The sequence below is a fragment of the Crinia signifera genome, chromosome 19 (assembly GCF_055691185.1).
Source record: "Crinia signifera chromosome 19, ASM5569118v1, whole genome shotgun sequence".
Taxonomy (NCBI): Eukaryota; Metazoa; Chordata; class Amphibia; order Anura; family Myobatrachidae; genus Crinia; species Crinia signifera.
In genome coordinates, this window is record NC_139226.1 from 118,323,916 (window position 1) to 118,329,915 (window position 6,000).

The following is a 6,000-nucleotide window of genomic DNA, read 5'->3' on the forward strand; positions in this document are numbered from 1 at the left end:
GTTGGGCGCCAGGACACATCGTCCCGACGAATGCCCATCGTTATCATGGGGACATTCCCATGTCCCACCACCCCCGTACACATCATAGAGTCCTCAACAGGGTTGCACTGGCCCAGAGAGAAACCCCCTAGTGGGCCCCACTGCTTGGGGGCCCACCCACTCCTGTAAGGAGAAGGTTCCAGATTGTGCACTTGAATTAAACATTATACAGTACGTATGTTGCCTTCTACTGCACAGGACCATGATGTATTTGCTACAGTGCATTGGAAAGAGGAAGACTGGGTTGACCACAAGGGCCAAACCAGACTAGGGCCCTGCCGCCATTTAAAGAGTAATATTCTTTCCAAGTACACAGGTTATATAAAACAAAATTGGTAGCACCAATTTCATCTGCTGCAAATATATGAGTCCTACAAACATAAAAAGGAAAAACATAAAGAATATACTGCGCTGGTGAATTCGGTTCATTTGAATAGTTATTAAATACCTCTCACGCCTTTAACGAAGACACAAGACACATGGATTATATAAAGAATAATGACTATATCAAATGTCAGCACAAATATACAGTACTGTATATTTAAATTAACCCAATTCACCAGCGCAGTATATGCTATCTATTTTTACATTATTATGCATGTGCTAACAGTGTTCACTATATAAAGGAGCCCAGGCCATGCACTCTATAACGGCTAGCCAAATACAAAAATGCAGAAGTACTGTAGAATAAGTGATATAATAAGGAATTACACATACTGTACTGTAGAGGGGTTTTTTTTTCAGGCGAAAAATCTGTAATAATTCACTGATACATTTTTAATCTCGAGCATTTTCACCCAGTTTTTGAGTAGTAAGTGTATGTATACCCCTTTCACACTTCCAGGCAGTGGCCTAACAATAGCCCTGCAGACCCCGCAGTGCGGGGAGGCGCTGAGTAAGTGTGGGTGCCAGGGGTCTGCGGGGCTATGGATGCACTGCACTGCCCTGCCTTACCCCGCTGGCACTGCTAGCCGTTGCCGATGCCACCGGATGTGTGGCTGGGACCCGCAGATCTACTTGTCATGCGGTCCCGCCTCTCCTCCTGGCTTGCTTCTGAAAAAATAGCTCTCACACAATGTCTGCCCCCTTACAGCAGACAATATTTGAGGATGCTAGAGGAGGCGGGCACTGCAGATTTTTCCGATGGGGGGGGGCTCTGTTTTTATAGTTACGCCACTGCTTCCAGGTCCAATCTTGGTTATCGAACATGGCTTTAACCATGTCACAGCTGCTTGAAATCTTGTTCACATTGCCGGTGATCCTGCGGCCAGTGATCATGACAAGATCAGTAGAAAGCCTGGCCAGGCCCAGGTATTTAGGGGTGGGGTCCTGGGGCGCACACCATTAATGAGAGATGCGATCCCGCGGAGACATTTCAGTAGTACTGCATACAAAGACAAGGTTGCAGGTGCACAATTCAAATTCCCAATCAATAATAATCATTGCAATAAAATTTATCATAGTTATGGCCATAAGTCATGGCTTGCCCACCATGTCCAGGTGACCTCATTAGTAGGGCCCAGGTATTTTGCAGGGGGTGTTGCCTAATTGCAGGAGGTGTTGCCATGCATCCTTTGAATAAAATACAGAAAGAAATAGCACTTTAAGCACCTTCATGGCCACACTGCAGCCCAGAACACAGCAGCAGGTGCTGGGTTGAGATGAGTTGCAACGACTACTGCTGCCAGGTAAAGGGGGCCCCCCTGGGCCTCTCCATCAGACTTGGAACTGGGCACTTAGTACTCCCCCTGCCCCCTCTCTTGGCATCACTGATCAGGGCTACTTTTACCGTGATGACCCGGGTCGGATTTCCCACGTCCTGGATAGCCCTTTCACAGTAGAGGCTAGGTATGTTCAGTAACATTTATGTTTTTTTATTTTTAATTTTACTCAAATGGCACCTTCTAGGCATGTCCAAACTGTGACCCTCCAGCTGTTGGGAAACTACACATCCCAGCATGCCTTGCCATAGTTTTAGAATTCCCTAATAGCAAAACTGTGGCAAGGCATGATGGGACTTGTAGTTTCACAACAGCTGGAGGGCCGTAGTTTGGACATGTCTGTTCTAGTCGATAATATATAGAATCTGATTGGTTGCTGTCATGTACTGTCAGAATTGTAATAGTCTTGTTTCTGGCTGTTAGGCTGTGTCAGAGTGTGTGCACAGGTTTAGTTACTTCAGCTGTTGTAGAGAAGCTCGTTACCTGAGCTCAGGCTGCTCTCCTGTGATTGGCCACCTTCCCCTTTATCCTGGAGTCAGCCCTGCCATAACCTGCCGGTCATAGCCTCTGAGCCAAGCCTCGTTACCACAGTGTGTTCCTGGTCAGTGGGGCAGATGTATTAAGCCTTAACAAGAGATAAATGCAAGGTTGATAAAAAGAGATAATCGTCCATCACATCACATTGTAACTGTCCTGTTACAGGCTGTGTTTGGAAAAAGTCAGTAAGGAGCTGATTGGCTGGACGTTTATCTCTCTTTATCACCCTTGCATTTATCTCTTGTTAAGGCATCTGCCCCATTGTTCAGTTTCCTAAAGTCCTGGCCTGCTGTGTCTTCGTTCCTGCATCCTGCCTCAGTGTGTCGTCCTTCCAGTCCTGCACCCGTGCACTGTTAAAGGCAGGTATTCAATGCCGGTGCGAGCGGCCGGCGAGGGGGTTAAACTGCGAGGATCACAGAAAACCAGTGATCCTCGCAGTTTAACCCCCGCGCCGGCCGCTCGCACTATGCAACGTTCCGGGGGAATCCTCGCAGTCACAGAACGGCGAGGATTCCCCTAAACTGCGAGAGCCGCGGCTAGTGCAGCAAACTCGCTGTAATTAGCCTCGATTCTCGCAGTTTTTGGAGGCACATTCGCAAATTCCCCCTCGCTCAAAAAACGGAGCGAGGGGGAATTTGCGAATGAGGGGGGTCAGTTGAATACTGACAGGGTGAGCGGTGACTGCGTGCAAAAAGTCCTGCTCGCAGTCACCGCTCGCCCACGGCATTGAATATATGCCAAAGACTATATTGTGTCTTCCTTTCTACATCTTGCCTCAGTGTGTTGTCCTGCACCTGTGCCCTGTCGGATCCTACCTTGTACCTGTTATCTTACAGTATGTCCAGTCCTGATTTGTGTCCAGTGTCCAGCCAAGTCTCTGTGCATTCATATACTGCCAGATGAATTTCTCTATGATTTCTTTTTGTCCAGTGCAGATAGCAGGTGACCCAGACAGAAGGCCATAACCTGCACACTGGGTGCAACAAAGTCCAAAACCCATTGCTGGTTTCCCTGGTGAACACATCCCGGTGTGTTAGACTCCGCGTCTCTGTTCTGGGTCGTGCGGACCACCTGGTACTGTATCTGCCACAAATACCATAACAGTTGCTATGGGCAACGTCCCATCTTCAATAGAACTCCCATCTCAGTAACTTTACCCCCATGTGTCAGCCATATTTAGCTCATTTTGGCATTTTCTACTATTGTCCATTATTCACATTAATATAAATGGTCATCAGTATGAATCAATGAATAACATCGATTTCAAAGCACTATAACAAATTGTTGTTTTCTACAAATTTCAGTTCAGTGACATTTGACTTTAAATGAAACATTCCTGATCATATATAAAGTTATTCATTAATTAGACACTGTGGCCCTTATTCTAGTTGACTCTTTGGGATGCGCGTTCTTTCGGAAATGATCGAACGCCACGCACGTCGGACCATCAAAGAACACACGCCTACAGGTCGTCCGCATCCATCCGGACGGACTCTCTAAGAAGAGGGAGTGTCTTCGGACTGCATCCACACGTGCGTGTGCGGTGGGAACTCAAAGATTCTGCACGGTCCTACTACATCCGGACGGACGGGAAGCTGACCGTACGCACCGAGTTGGTGTATGTGCGCAAACCTCAGTAATCTATTCGGAAATCATGCTTCAGCAACATGACACACTTATCCAATTAGCCAACCTCCTAACATATATCTTAGGTACTTATCTAGTATCTGGGCTGCCGATTTTTTGATTGTATGCCTTAAGTTAAGGCATACAATCAGATGCGATGCGATATCGCATCGCATCGCATCGCATGCGACCATCGGATGCGATGACCCGATTTTTCCATAGGAATCAATGTTAAAATTGACTGAGTCCATTTTAACATGGAATTCAATGGGAAAAAGGGGTCCTTTTCATACCCCTACTATCCAAGTGGGCATGGAGTTGGATATAAACCTGTGGCGAGCGTAGCGAGCCACCGAGCCCGAAGCGTGGCGAGCGGACGGTATTCTTTTCACATTAAATACATGTTCTGCAGATCTGGATGCAGAAGCAGCTTTTGCTAATTAAAATTATATATACTGTAGCATGCATATATTCTGCATGTAATTGTGACTGTGTCGGGACCCCACGCCATTTATTACATTTTTTTTAACTCTTTGTGTTCTGACTGATCCATACAAACTCGGCAGCCAAAAGCAGCTCTATTTGAGAAAGGCATTTTGAGCAGAATTCACGACAGAGTTTACTGATGCGAATTATAGTAAATTTCCATGTTGATCCGGTGCCTAAATCCTGCCGAGTTTGGCTGATGGACTATTGATTCGTAAATATGTGTTCTGCCACCGTTTTCATTCATATTTGAGCAAACTCCGACGATTTTTGAGTTTGGTAAATTTCGGATTTTGGGATTCCAACCAAGATCGCCTCATTCGTAACAATTCAATTTTAGTAAATTTACCCCTAAATCTGGTAATCTGGAAAAAAAATGCACTATTACTCCTACATCTGCATTATAAGTTAATATGCACCTTATTTATCTTTAAATTTACATGTACTATTAACATTAACGAGATCTCCCACATTCCTTGTTATTTAGGTAAATAATATTGTATATCATCCACAGAAACTGGTAGAATGCTGCCACCAAGTGGACATACAGTATTATGAATGATGCTTCACTAGTGTTGCTTAAAAAAACAAAATAAAGATGTTACTGTACAGTAAGTGCAAAATCAAGTAGGAATTGAGAGTGTACGGTGTGGGCCTTTACAAACATATTCCATACATGATAAATTACCAGTTTAATGCACTGTAGAAAATGATTATGGGTCATAGGGTCTACAGAATTTAGGGGGTTATTTTGGTTCACTCTTTCTGACAAATTCCTTCTTAGATGGACAAAACCATGTGCACTGCAGGTGGGGCAGATGTTACTTGTGAAGAGAGAGTTAGATTTGGGTGGGGTTTTACTTCAAAGTGAGATCTATATTGCAGTGTAAAAATAAAGGGTACTTCTTTACTTTCACGGCGCCAGCATGGCGCCGCGCTACTTCCGGGTTACGCTCGCCACAAACTAAGTAAAATAAACGAAGTTAACGCCATGCCAACATGGATAGTTCATACCTCCACTATCCATGTTGGCATGGAGTTGATTTTAATTAGCGTGGCGAGCATAGCGAGCCACCGAGCCCGCAGCGTGGGCGAGCGAAGCGAGCCCCGCAAGGGGACTCTGACGCGCGCCGCCATGCTGGCGCCGTGAAAGTAAAGAAGTACCAAATAAAGGAGTCAGTATTTACCCTGCACAGAAACAAAATAACTCACCCAAATCTAATTATCTCTGCATATTTTACATCTGCCCCCCTGCAGTGCACATGGTTTTGTCCATCTAAGAAGGATTTTGTCAGAAAGAGTGAACTAGAATAAGGCCCTTAGGTCGAAAGTCATTATTTCGACCACTATAGGTCGACATTCACTAGTTCGACATAAAATCAGTCGACATGTATTAGGTGACCTAATCACCATGTCAACCTAATGCATGTCGACCTAGTGAATGTCAACATATAGTGGTCGATCTAGTGACTTTCGGTCTAATGCTTGTAGACCAAGTGACCACATCCCATAGAAAATGCAGCATAGTCCTGACAGTGGCGTAGCTAGAAATTTTTCTCCCCACCTGCCCCCCAAAAATTCGAGCCTTCCT